Raw genomic sequence first — 13,595 nt, forward strand, 5'->3', positions numbered from 1 at the left:
GTTTTTGAACAAAAGATTCCATCTGAACAAAAGGTTCTGTAACTTTAAAAGAGTTGAAAAAACTACTATTGTAGGGAAGCAGAAAGTGGCAAAGTAGTTTGGGAACAGACTGCAGAAAGCCTTGAATCCTAAACCAAGGCACTGAGATTTTTCACTTCAGGCCAATGGGGAATCCCTGCAAGGTTCTATGGAAGGAATAGAATGGGGAGAGCAAAGTTTAAAAGAGACTAACTGCATTACAGTGTTCACGATGGAGACCAGAACTGGGAGAAAAAATGTAGGCACCAAAGGACAAGTATTTCATAATGGCCTGAACTGGAATTTTTTTTTAAAAGAGAGAAAAATGGAAGAGACATTCCAAAAGGAGAAAATTTTGGACTCCAATTCATCATAAATTTGGAGATAAAGGTACAAGTCCAAAATTACATCCAGATTTTAGATCAAATGACAATGTCGTTAACAGATACAGGTCATGTCTTAGACCACTTAGGCTGCTATAACAGAATACCATAGACTGGACAACTTACACAACAGACACTTATCTCTCACAGTTCTAGAGGCTAGCAAGTCTAAGATCAAGGCACTGGCCGATTTGGTGTCTGGAGAGAGCTCACTTCCTGGATTACAGACAGCTGTCTCTTCGCTGTGCCCTCACATGGTGGAAGGGGCAAGGAAGCTCCCTGGGGTCTCTTTTATAAAGGCACTGATGCCTTTCACGAGGCTCCACCGTTGACCTAATTACGTCCCAAACGCCCCACCTCCTAATACCATCACATTAGGGGTTAGGTTTCAAAATATGAATTATGGAGAAACAAATATTCCATGGACAGCAAGCCAGATGGAGATTCATGGAGAAAAGATGAGGCAGCCTATTTTAAGTCTATGGAGTTGAATTGACAACAGGACACAAGGGTCACCACTTACAGGCAGTCAGTCTTCACTTTCATTGATTCACATCGTCATTTCTATTTCGTCACCAACGACTATCAAATCTGCTTCCTAAATCTTTGGTTTACTTCTATCTCTAGGACATCACATAGCCCAAGCTACCGTCATCTCTCTCCTGAACTAATCCCTTCTCTAATCTTGTCTTTACACAGCAGTTACATGATCTTTTCAACATGAAAATCTAATTTATTTTACCTCCCTGCTTTAAAAAGTTTTCAATACCATCTTATTGATCTTAGGGCAAGGATAAAGTTACGCTAGCTAGATGCCTTATTCCATTCCTTATCTATCTCTCCAAACTCCCCTTACACAGTGCTAGTTATGTTTTGAGTTTTCCATGCTCATAAGGCTGAACACTCTCCGCCCACCCTGCAATCTCCAACCCCGAACCCTGCCAGGGTTAGCTTCCATTCTCCCTCCCAATATGACATCAATAATCTCTTCCTTGGGATCCTCTTGAACCACCTTGCCTACTTTAATTCGCCCTATCTTGGGACCATGTACCTAAAGTCAAGACAAAATGGGGATATAAATAAGATACAAGGAATATTTTGTTCCTTCTTTCAAGGTTTGATGACAGTTATCTTCTTGTGATAATATAATAGGTAGCTAGCATAAGTTTTCTGTGGTGGCATATATTTGCCCCAAGAAGTTGCCTGTCCAGGAAACATGAGCAGAAACTCGGTACAGCCCATTCTGGTGACCATTGTTATAGCTATCTAATCATGCTAAATGAATGATATCATGGTTTCATATTTATTCTATTCTGCCTGGCAGTTCCTGGTGTTATAAAAAAGAACAATCAGCACCTGAGTCTAGGGATTTGTATTAAGAATGAGATCTAGACTAAGAAGTGGTTGTGGGTCCCAGGCTAGAAGATCCTAAAAAGAAAGATGAAAGCCTTTATCCGACCAGCCTCTGCCACAGTGGAATCCCACAGTCAACTAGAATCCCCTAACCTTTCCTAAACTGCAGCTACCAATGTCACCACTGAGTCAGCCAGAAGACAAGGAAGAGAGAGGCCACAGAAGCCTTCCAAGAATTGTTCCTTAAACGATGAGTCAGGGAAGTGGAGATGCATTTATCTCTGTATGAAATACAGGGGCTCACTCAAAGTAGGCCTGAATCAATGTTTGCTTGTTGATGAATAAACAAACATTAACTGAAACCAAGCTCATCACTGTCCCCTCTGAATCAAATATTCTGCCTGGTCTCCACACTCTGCCTTTCCACATTTTCCCAGGCTTCTAGGCCCAATGAGTGCTACTGCAGACTCACAGTCCGCATGTAGAGCCCTAATCATGCCATTTCCCTGATCAAAAGTCTGCCATGGCCCCCGGGGCCTACACCAATGATTTGAAACTTTAATTGTACATCAGAACCACCTAGGATACTTTTCAAATATGCAGGGAATATGGTCCTTCCCTTGAAGATTCTGATGAGTAAAATAGAAAGTGAACTCATACCCCTTATGTCTTGGAATATGGTCCTTCCCTTGAAGATTCTGATGAGTAAAATAGAAAGTGAACTCATACCCCTTATGTCTTGGAATATGGTCCTTCCCTTGAAGATTATGATGAGTAAAATAGAAAGTGAACTCATACCTCATATGTCTTTATTATGTGCCAAACATTGTATAGACACTATTTTATCCTTTTCACATTCCGCTGGAGATGTAGTCCTATCACGGTTGAAGATGAGAAAATGAGACCCTGAGATCAAGTAATTTGTCCATGATCAACATACCTGGCAATACAATTCAATGCCAAGTCTGTTGGATTTTTTACTGCACTATATGAGCTCTGGCCATCCAAATCCCTTATCTTGGCATTCGAGACCTTAAAAAATCTGACTTCTTAAATGGGTGAATTTTATTTATACAAATAATACCTTAATTAAAAAGTTAATATTATTCTAACAATACTTGTTATTTGCTTTTTTGGTAGTAGTCTTCCTAATGGGTGTAAAGTAGTAACTCATTTATCTTCAAACTTTCTTGTTCATTAATGTGTTTATTTAAAGTTATAAGCTGGCCTTTAAGTACTGCTTTAGCTATGTTACACAAATTCTATCATTAGTGTTTTATTTAGTTCTAAATACTTATTTTTTAAACCAAGTGTCACTTAGTCATATGTCACCTAGTTTCTAAATATGTGGGATTTTATTTTAGCTATCTTTCAAAAAACAATTCCACAGTTGCATTGTCTGAATGGGATTGATTCTTTGGAACTTATGGCCTAATACATATCTCCTGTTGTAAATGTGCCGTGTATATTTAAAAAGAATGTGTTTTCTGTTTTTTTGGATACATGTGTCCTATTTAAATTGTATTTTCAGCTCATTCATATCATGCTACTTTTATTTCTATTTGATCCACAGTTCCCAGAGATGCATGTTAAAACATTTTCAACTACAGTTGTTAATTTATGTATATTTTTCTGTTTATTTATTTGATACAGTACATAAGATTGTACTGTTAGGTACATCTGTGTTTATAATAATTATATCACATTGATTATATCTACTATTCTTTAATTAAACATTTTAAAGCTATAAGATAATATACAAGCAGAAAACTGATAAACTTTTATGTGCATTTAAAGAAATACTTATAAAATGAACACTCATTTAACCATAACTAAGGATGAGAAATAAAACATTACCAACATTTAAAAATCAAGAGGGAACAACCCAAAAAATCTAGTCTTTCCCGGCAATAATCTACCTTTCTTGCCAAGCCTTCCACACACCACGTGCTTCTTAGGGATCAGGCTGCTCATGGCCACGCATTAATTCTGCCCTTCATTACACCCAGCTGTCTCCACACCTTTTCCTTCACTGTGACTCCCACTGGGGGACCCCTCCCCGCAACCCCACCTGCTGGTGCGTCAAGCTGCCACTAAATGGGAACTTTGTGGAGAACTTTCTTCATTGTGTCTGCTAGAGGGACCCTATACCCCTCTCCTTTCTCTATATCTCTACACCTTAAAAAAAATTCCCTTCATCCCATTTCCATATTCTCATTGTATTATAGTTATTTTCTTTGTCATCTACTAGACATTGGTTCCTTGAAGGCAGGACCAGGGTCTTGCTATCTGAATTTCCTATAGCTTCTGATTCAGAATGAGGTATATGGTAAGTGCTCAACAAATATTTTGAAGAAATGAATGGAATCTCTCTTTAATTCCCTATGTTTCATTAGCAAGGCACCTGGCACTTTTACCTTTAAAATATGTCTTTATCTTAATTTCTTCTCCATTTCAGTCGCTACTGTTTTATTTCAGGCCCTTATCCCCCCACATTCAAATAGCTGCAGGAAGAAAGAGAGGGAAAGGAAGGAAGGAGGGAGGCAGGAATAGGAAAAGAAGGGACTATGCTCAGACTTTCTCCCCAGACAAAATAAATCAGAATTTCTAGAGAAGGGGCCAAGGGAGCCATAATTTTTCAATGTGCCACCAGGGTTGAGAACCACTGCTTGTTTGGTCCCTCTTAATTTAACCAAATTTACCTCTAAACCTTGATACCAGAAACAAATCTTTTAAGAACAGAGCTCTCAGTGCACACTTTACTCCTAAATCTCCCCAGCCAAAGACTTATAGATGTCTTACATAATAGATATTCAATCAAGATAGATGAATGAATGAAAGAAGGAGGAAATCGAATGGCTTTCAAGCTTTGCATAATGGGCCCCATCTGTATACTATATTCAGCTACTTCATCCAGTAGGCATCTCTTCTTCTCTCCACAGAGTACCCTCCTGGTTCCACAAACATGCTCTGTTCCTATTTTTGTTCTTCGCTTCTCTCACCTGGAAGTTTCCTTTCTCCTCTCCCCTCCTTGCATTCTAACCACCCTTCAAGGCCCTTCCCACATTTTACCTCCTTCAAGAAGCTTTCCCAGACCTCTGCTCTCACCCTTTTCTAAATTCCCGTGGTGGAAATAAGCCTTGCGATTCAGCACAAAATCCCACACAACGAGTTTATCACCACTGCTAGTCCATGTCCTGGTCTCCTCAACAAGATCACAAACTCCCCAGGGCCAAGAACCAGAGCTGAAGATTGTCTCCCCTCCACCCTCCACCCCAGCCCCCAGCCTGTGTGGAGAAGAGATGGTGTGCTAACTGAATGCTTTCTCCAGAAGGGCCACTTTAACCCAACCCTCTCCTGTTGCAGATGAGGAAATGATGAAAGTGATTTATTAGAGGTCCCACACCTAGTGAATGGCAGAGCTAAGATAAAAATTACTCAAGCCTACTGAGCCCCATAGCTCTTGTTGTCCAGTTGCTTAGTCATGACTGTTTCCTTGTTCTCTCCTCCTGGGTTCCCTCCTTGCTGTGTCTTGTCACATTAGGATCTCCTCAGATTCCTATGTCTTTCTCAAGGGTGGGTCATCACCCAGTAGATTTGGTGACAGAGCCCAGAGAACAGCCCAGAACCACAGTGCTCAGGGTAATTCACACACTGGGACTATTTTCTGAAAATCTTCTTTGATCATTTTTTTGTGTGTATGTGGGTTTGTCTTCTGGGAGGATGGAGGAACTACATATCTGAACTGGCCTGGTGAGAGACTTCAGCAGAGGCTATAGGAGGGCAGGTCATCATTACAGTAGAAAATTTGAAAACAACAGTTTAGTAGAAAGAGACTCTGCTGCCATCAAACTGAAGGATTTCAGGCTAGGAGCGTGCGGCAGCAAGAGAACCAGAATTCTGCACTCGAGCAATAATATCTCTGTTATCCCAAGTCACTGGCAGATGTTGAAGTAATTTTCATTCCTGGGGAGGGGCAAGGGGGTGGCAGAGATGCCAGAAATTCCTCTGAATTTCTTCCTGGGCAAGGCTGTTGGCAGAGTCTCAGGTGAAGGTAGAAATAAAGACGGGGAGGGAAGAAGACAGAAAGGGTTGGGTCTACACAAGTGGTTGCTATCCCCATTCTCAGCAGTTGATGGGTATGATTAGAGAGCCAGGACAGTTGTGGGTGGGTAGGGCCACCCTCCCAGGCACAGCTGAAGGGCACTCATGACCAGGACAGCTGCTGAAGGTGGGTTCTCTCATGCCCTGTGTCCTGTCACACTGGGATCCTCCAAACCAGGCAGAAAGAGGCTTTATTTATATACTCACTCATGCCTGGGACAACTCTGCTTGTCTCAGAGAGAGAGAGAAAGAGAAGTTTTAGAGTGGTAAAACCAGAGGGTTGTAGAACTTAAAATGACTCCCGTTTATGAGAAATGGGATGAGAGAACAAAGAACAGCATTCACCACTCCTTTGTTACAGCTATCCAGGCCCTGAGAACTAGGAGTAAGGGGTTCTTTCTAGTCTTAGCTCTACCACTAACTAAGTATGTGACCCTGGGAAACTCCATTAGTGTGGAAGTAGTTCATCATTCCTGCATTTATCACGTGAAGACATCAAGCAAAATGGCCCCTGGAGGTGGGATTGATGATTCTCTAGCTTCAAACCCTCATTCTACAGTCAGGAAGTAAGGGCTCAGATCACATAGCCAGCTGTGGACAGAGCAGGGTTGGAACTGCCTCCTCAAATCTGGTACTTCTCTGCCTACCAGACACCTCCATTCCTTACATACATGACCCCCAACTGTGCTTTTAATAGGAGCAGTGAGAGAAGGATCCTTGAACAATATGGCTGGAAGAAAACCAGCCCCCACGAAGGCGGACTGCATGGCATCACTTCCAGGTGCCAAGGAAGGACCTCTCTGCCCCTTTCACAGGGCTCCCCCACAGAACTGAGAAAGAGTCAGATTCCACCATGTGGGTGATTAAAGACAACCTAGTCATCTGTATTATTTGAGCTTCTCACAATTGAGTAGATATTTACATATTATTTAATCAAAAAAATAATTGAGTACAGATTCTTATAACTTCTACCATTAGAGTCATTTCTTTCAGCTTAAGTAGTACTTGATTGGTAAAACACAAAAATCCCAGTGGTGGACAATGCATACATAACTCCTCGTGGATAACAACAAGAGCTCACATTTATTGAGAACACACCATGTGGCAGGGCAGGTATACCATTTCATTTCACACTTCAGACAATCTATGAGGGACGTGCAGCTGTTAGCAGCATCTTACAGATGTGGATCCTGAAGGCTGCAGGGTTAGGTCATTTGTCTGGTCACCCAGGGAAGGCAGAGAGCCAGTGCGCAAACTCATGTCAGGTTAACTACACGGTTCATGTCCCGAACCCCAACCGCACATTGCCTCTCCATAGATACTTATACCTCTCTCTATATATGTCTCTCTCTCTCTTTTTTTTTTTTCCATTAGTATGTCTCTAATGCCTTTTCTGAAATCAGTGGAAGGGGGATAAGAGTAAGAACATCAGAGTAACTGGATTCAAGTCCCAGCTTCACCACTAACAGCATTACTTCAAGGAAGTTCACTTCTATAAACTACAATTCCTCATCTGTCAAATAAGAATTATAGAATCTTGCTCACAGAGCTGTTCTGAAGATTAAATTAGAGAATACATACGCAATGCTCCATGTTATGCCTGGTATATAATAAGCTCTCAATAAATGTATTATCATGATGGTTCAAGAGGCCAAAGACCAACCTGGGCCCCTTTACAGCTTTGCTGCTGGTAAACCCCGGCGGGAGGGGTCATGCTCTGTAGCCATCAGCTCCTTCAGCTGAAAGCTGAACATTCCCTGACTTAAAGTGGGAAGGCAGCTTCCAAGAAAAGCACAATTTGGTCTCAAATTAAACTATGATGTAAAAGATTAGCTGCCATTCATATGGAGCCCAGTCAGGACAGTTGGACAAGCTGGTGGATGATATCAGCCCATTAAGGTCATTGTCACACATTTCCCACCAAACCTCAGTACCAGCCAGGAGGGTAGGGCAGCATGGACTACCACCAAATTCCTGAAGCCTTCTTACTGGTTTAAGGAAAGCTCATTTCTCCTAGTTCCCTGTGTTTGCAACCGTGATCTTAATGTGCCATCTGAGTTTGGTTCTGCTCAGCTATATATGACCTGAGTTAAAATAGTTTTCAAGATGAGGGTCTTAAAAGCCAAGGGGAATGACCTCAGGTTTTTTATTTATCCAAAACTGATTCCAAAAGGTATAGGCTTTCCAGCACCATCTCCGACTACATGTTTCCATACACCCTCTGCCACAAGCATGTCAACCCACTCCCTGTTCTGAAAACACAACATACTTGCCCATGCCCCCGGATCTTTGCTCCTGCTCTCCCTACCTCAGAATGACTCACTTCCTACTCACCGTTTGAACACCACTTGACTTCCTCATTTTCAGAACTTTTGTGTGAGGTGTTCAGCCATGTCTTTGTCACCCTACTACACTTGAGGACAGGGGCCATCTCTTGTCATCGTTACGTCCACTAGTCTATTAGAAAAGGTAAAGAGAGGCACCGAGGTGGTCCTTAAGGTGTTATGCCAACAAATATTCATAACCGCAAATGGCAGCCTTCTGACCCTCATGGTGAATATCAGGCCACTTGGCTTCCTAACTCTTTAATATATATTACAATACTTCATTACACATGGCAGGCAAGCAAAATATTGACATCTACTGTGGTGAAGAAGAGCAGGTTTGACAATTTTGAGAATTGTTTTTTATCCTTTATCATTTTAAATGCATTGCTACTTTGATGGCAGTGCTTAATGGTATTTACTGCTTCCGCCGGCACAAACAGAATGCTGGCTCACTCTCAATTTCAATATGGACCTTGCGAATGTAGTTAAATGCTGTAAGACTTCGTTTTCCAGTTACTTTAGTAAATTCCCCTTGTGGGGATTGTAATTGCAGGTGGTGATCAGAGAACGCAGAGACCCCAGAAGAATTTTATGGCATTCCAGGCAGGACACAGACCAGCCTGGGGAAAAGCAGGAATAAGAACGGGCAAGACAGGGAGTACTGCTAGGAAGAGATTTCTGAGGAGAAACAATGGTAAGACCTTCCAGCACCCGAATCGGTTCTGATGCAGTAGGACAGAATTCCTAGAGGGACCCCTTTTATTTAAAAATAGTCATGGTACTGGTACCTGTGCAGAAATGGCTCGAAAGAAGCATTCTGGTTGTTCCATAGCCATCATTTCGGAGCTGTTCGACGACTCCTCCTCTCCTGCAGGTTCTCCTTCCATTCTCCGAATCTCCTCCCATCTGGCTTCTCTAAATTAATTTTTTTTTTTTTTTTGTAGCTAGAGCTTCCACTTTATTGCAATGGTTACTTTAATGTCTCTTATTGCTTTCTTTAATAACTTTTAATGACCTAAGAAATAGTTGGCTGGGTTCCATTTTCCACTTCCTCCAAGTCAAATGATAGCACATCCTACACCCTGTGTTTACACGTATCAGAGAAGGCAGCACTAATTCTTTCTGCCTTATCTCCACTAAGGCATGCCTGGATTTTTTGACAGGGCAAAATAGAATGAGAAAGTGGTTTTCTAGCTTGCTAAGAAATAACAAGCAAGCCCCGATGTCATGAGAGCTAGCCACCTGCAGAAATCATCTGTCCATTCTTTCATTGATTTACTGTATAATGGTTTTGGGTGCCTCCCATCAGAAGAGCACGGACCTCGGGGCTTCAGGGGAGACAGCCAAGAGTAAGACAAAACCACTGCCTCAAGGCGCTTTCATTCTGCAAGGGGAATAAGACAGGTGTCCAAATCAATATGATACAGGTTGCCGGAGACAGGTGTCCCAGTAGAGGCTACAAAGAACTATGGGAGGTCAAATGAGGGAGAGCTTGCATCCCATCAGAAAAGAGTGGAGATCCAAGTCAGTTTGGGGAATGGTGAGTTTGAAATCAGTGGGGCATTCAGATGCAAGCACCAGTGGGCAGTGGGGACATGAGTCAGAAACCAGGAAGAGAGGGGTGAGTGAGAAGTAGAGTCCAAAGTCCCGTTGGAAAGAATGTGTTCTCAGTTCCCTGACTCCTGTTGGACTGCAGGGATGCTTTTACTGCTACAGTTTCCAGAGCCCATGTGCAGCTGGGGCTTTTCATTTCCTAGCAGAGAGACTTCCTGCTGCGGCTGAGGCACCCATGACCTACAGTCAAGGACTTCTGCTTAGGCACAGTTGTCTTTCAGTTTTTGAAATGGAAAGTTTTTTGGTTTTGTTGTATCCCTGATTTTTAAGGTAATACCTGTACAATTTTTTTTTATCTTAGAAGTATCAAACAAGTTTTTAAAAAGTCATTCATTCATATTCCTACTACCCAGAAATAATATAACTTAAAGTACCAAGCTTTGCTATGTAATTAATGCAATTAATGCAAATTAATATCTACATATTAATTGGTTTTTTACTTGAATATTTTTAAAGATTTTATTTATTTATTTGAGAGAGAGTGAGAGCAAGAGAGAGAGAGAGAGGGTGCATGAACAGGGGGCAGGGGCAGAGAGAGAAGCAGACTCCCTGCTGAGTAGGGAGCCCGATGTGGGACTCGATCCCAGGACCCTGGGATCATGACCTGAGCCGAAGGCAGACGCTTAACCCACTGAGCCACCCAGGTGCCCTACTTGAATATTTTTTAAAAGCAATTGGGTGAAGTTAGACATAACTTCTGGAATTATTTTCTCTTTAACTCTGTAAATAATACACCCTGGCCTTCCTTGACATACACAACTGCATCATCATTTAGGGTTCTGGCAGGGAATTCCAACCCCTTATTGATAGATACTCAGGTTACTTTCACTTTTAAACTGCTTTTAAATGATACTGTGATAAACATCCTTGTGCGTACAGTTTTGTGCATGTATTTTGGCATTTTTTCCTTAATATACATTTTTAAAAGTGGAATTCCAAGGTCAAAAGATATGTTTCACCGGATTAATACATATCGTCCTTGGATGAAATTTAACATCAAACAGTTTACACTTTGAACTCATCTTGCCTCTTTTAAGAACTCCTCACATGTCAGGTGGTACTCAGTCCCTCTCCATCTTGACCTCCATTCTTACAAGACCTGAGCTGACTATTACATAATTGCTTTAATCAATAAGATATTCACTTTTTATGGCTTTTAATGACCTATTTTCGTGAACATGAAAATGACGTCTGGAGCCAAAGGAATGAAGCTATAATGAAGACAACAAAGACAGGGGAACTCCGATGGGCTGACCCTTGGCTGATAAACCTCAAAGCACACCATTATTAGCCAGGATGAGGCATTTTGAGTTAAGATCAGATAATCTGTCCACCTGCAATGTGAAATTTTCTTGATCTTTCGTCAGCACAATTTCTTGACTGAAATGGTCACCAAAATTTCCATTTTCAAGATCTTTTGTCATTGTCCCCAACATACCTTCTATTGCCGTTATGAAGAAAGAAAACGGTCTCTGCCACCAAAGAAAATTTGGATTTGGACCAAATCCTCCCCTCTGTTCAACAGAAGCATAGGTTCTTTGGCTTCTGTGTTCCTTTCTGCAGTCCATTTCAATGACAATACCAACTCAGGATTATGACCCAATAATCACTAAGTCCAGTAAAGTTAAACTCCACTGCGTTATCAGCCACAAGCATCACATATTAATCTTGCAAAGCACATCTGTGGGCAAGCCACAGAAGCTACGGAAAATTTACTGTGGGACTCTAGGATCTTATTTCATGTTCTCACCTTTCTCTGAAGAAAAAAAAAATGTTACTTATGAACACTGAGTAAAACTCTTACAATTTCACAAGGTTACAAAAGAAAAAAGGAATCCAATCCTGAAAATTCAGTCTAAAAATATCTATACACTTTAAAAAATGTAACCAAAATGAGTGATTACTGATTGTTTTCTTTCCATTAGTTTGATGTTTGAATTCGTCCCTTCCTATTGTGAAATTTGATTTTCTATTATCATCTTACACATAGTAGGCATTCAATAAATGTTTATTACAATGAGCTGAAGTTCAGACACTTAGGTCGATATCTTTCACACATGCCTGATAATAGTTTATAGTTGGAAAACCATGTTGACAACAGCCATTTCAGTGTAGCGATAATACTGAAGGGAGCTCTCCTAAGACACTGGAGGTAAATTATTAAATTCTAATTTAACCACAGCCAATATTACCAATTTGTTTTAAATAACTTGTCCCACTCTTAGAAGGGAACAACGATTTAGGGAACAAGCAGATCAAGAAAACGGAGAGTAAATGGCAGGAGTAGAGGGATACATATTTGCAATTCTGGCTTCTCGCAGTGAATAGTCAAAAGCTCTCCTACCAGAAAATAATATCTTGAATTGAAAAGCATTCAGATCATGGTGGATTTCTAACCCTATTAAATTTCCTCCTCCCAGGTAGCCTATTTACTAAAGCAGTGTGAGAGCTGTTAATACTGTCATTGAATATACATGTTTCTCTTGGGAAAAAAAAATAAAATGATCCAACTATATCCCAACATGTAAATAAAGATTTCTTCTTAAAATGTTAGCTTTGTTTGAGGTTGTTGCTTTTCTTTTCTTAGGAATTCTCTTCCTTAAAATATACCAACAAATGGAATTAGTTACACAAAACCATAAAATATGCTTTTCCTAATACGCGAATATCTTCCTATATTCTCAAGATAACAGCACACTGGAAGGACGGGGATACAGAACACTATCATTTAAAATGCCCAAAAGTGTTTTTTAAATCAGAAACCATATTCAAACAGCCCTGTTTCTCACTGCAATGCACTTCGCCACTCTATTCACTCAAAACTTCTTAGTGAGCATTTATACATCACTCCTGATGTCTCACTAGTTCCTTGGGTGACTTCCTCTGGAGAGTAAACGGGGTTGAACAGACAAAACAAAATAATGCATCCTCTATTCATGTTACACCAATGTGCCTTAAGAGAAGGTTTCAGACATACATTTTCTCATTAGTGGGAAATACTCTAGTTAGTATAGTAACTTTAGCTTAAATATGATCCTAGAAATCTTTTCAAAGATAAGGTAATCTTTTTCAAAACCAATGGGATATTTTAAAAGGTATATGCTACAGTGACCAACTCACCTGGTTTGCCCAAAACAAAAAGTCCCGCATCCTAGGAGCTCCCCTCAGACCCAAACAGGGACAATTGGTCACTGTAGGATAAATAATCTTTGAATGCAAATATCAGAAGGGTCAGACCACTCTTTTTCACTGAATTTAAAAGCCTTTATTGAGTGCCCTGCTATGTATAAAGCCCTGTGCTGAGCAGGAGTCAGTCAGGGTTCAGGCAAGAGACAGATGGCACAGCCAAACAGGGTGATTTGAGGAGAGTTTCATGAAGAGCTTATGTACATAGGTATGGGCAGAGTTAGGGAACCCAACAAGATGTCGGGCAGGATCCTGGGCTAGCAATAGTGGCGAGACGATAGACCTGAAGAGGTAGGGGAGGGAATAATTATCAGAATTCAAGGCAACTGGCCAGTGAGGGCAGTCCTCCGGAATTCACCACAACCCAGGAAGGAGGGAACCTAGACCTCTCTCTCCTCCCACTCTCCAGATTTGCAACAATGTCTCCCCTTGTCTGAATCCAACTAGAGAGCAGAGGAAGGAAGCCTTTTGATGGAGTTCTCATCTGTCAACATCCCAGGCCATGGAGCAGAACAGAGAGTGGGTCTGCAGGGGTCCAAAGAGACATAAGCCTGGTTTCTGCTTCTAGCAATTTAAAATATGGGAGAGGGGTGCCTGGGTGGCTCAGTCG

This window comes from Neomonachus schauinslandi, chromosome 8 (genome assembly GCF_002201575.2).
Source record: "Neomonachus schauinslandi chromosome 8, ASM220157v2, whole genome shotgun sequence".
NCBI classification, from domain to species: Eukaryota; Metazoa; Chordata; class Mammalia; order Carnivora; family Phocidae; genus Neomonachus; species Neomonachus schauinslandi.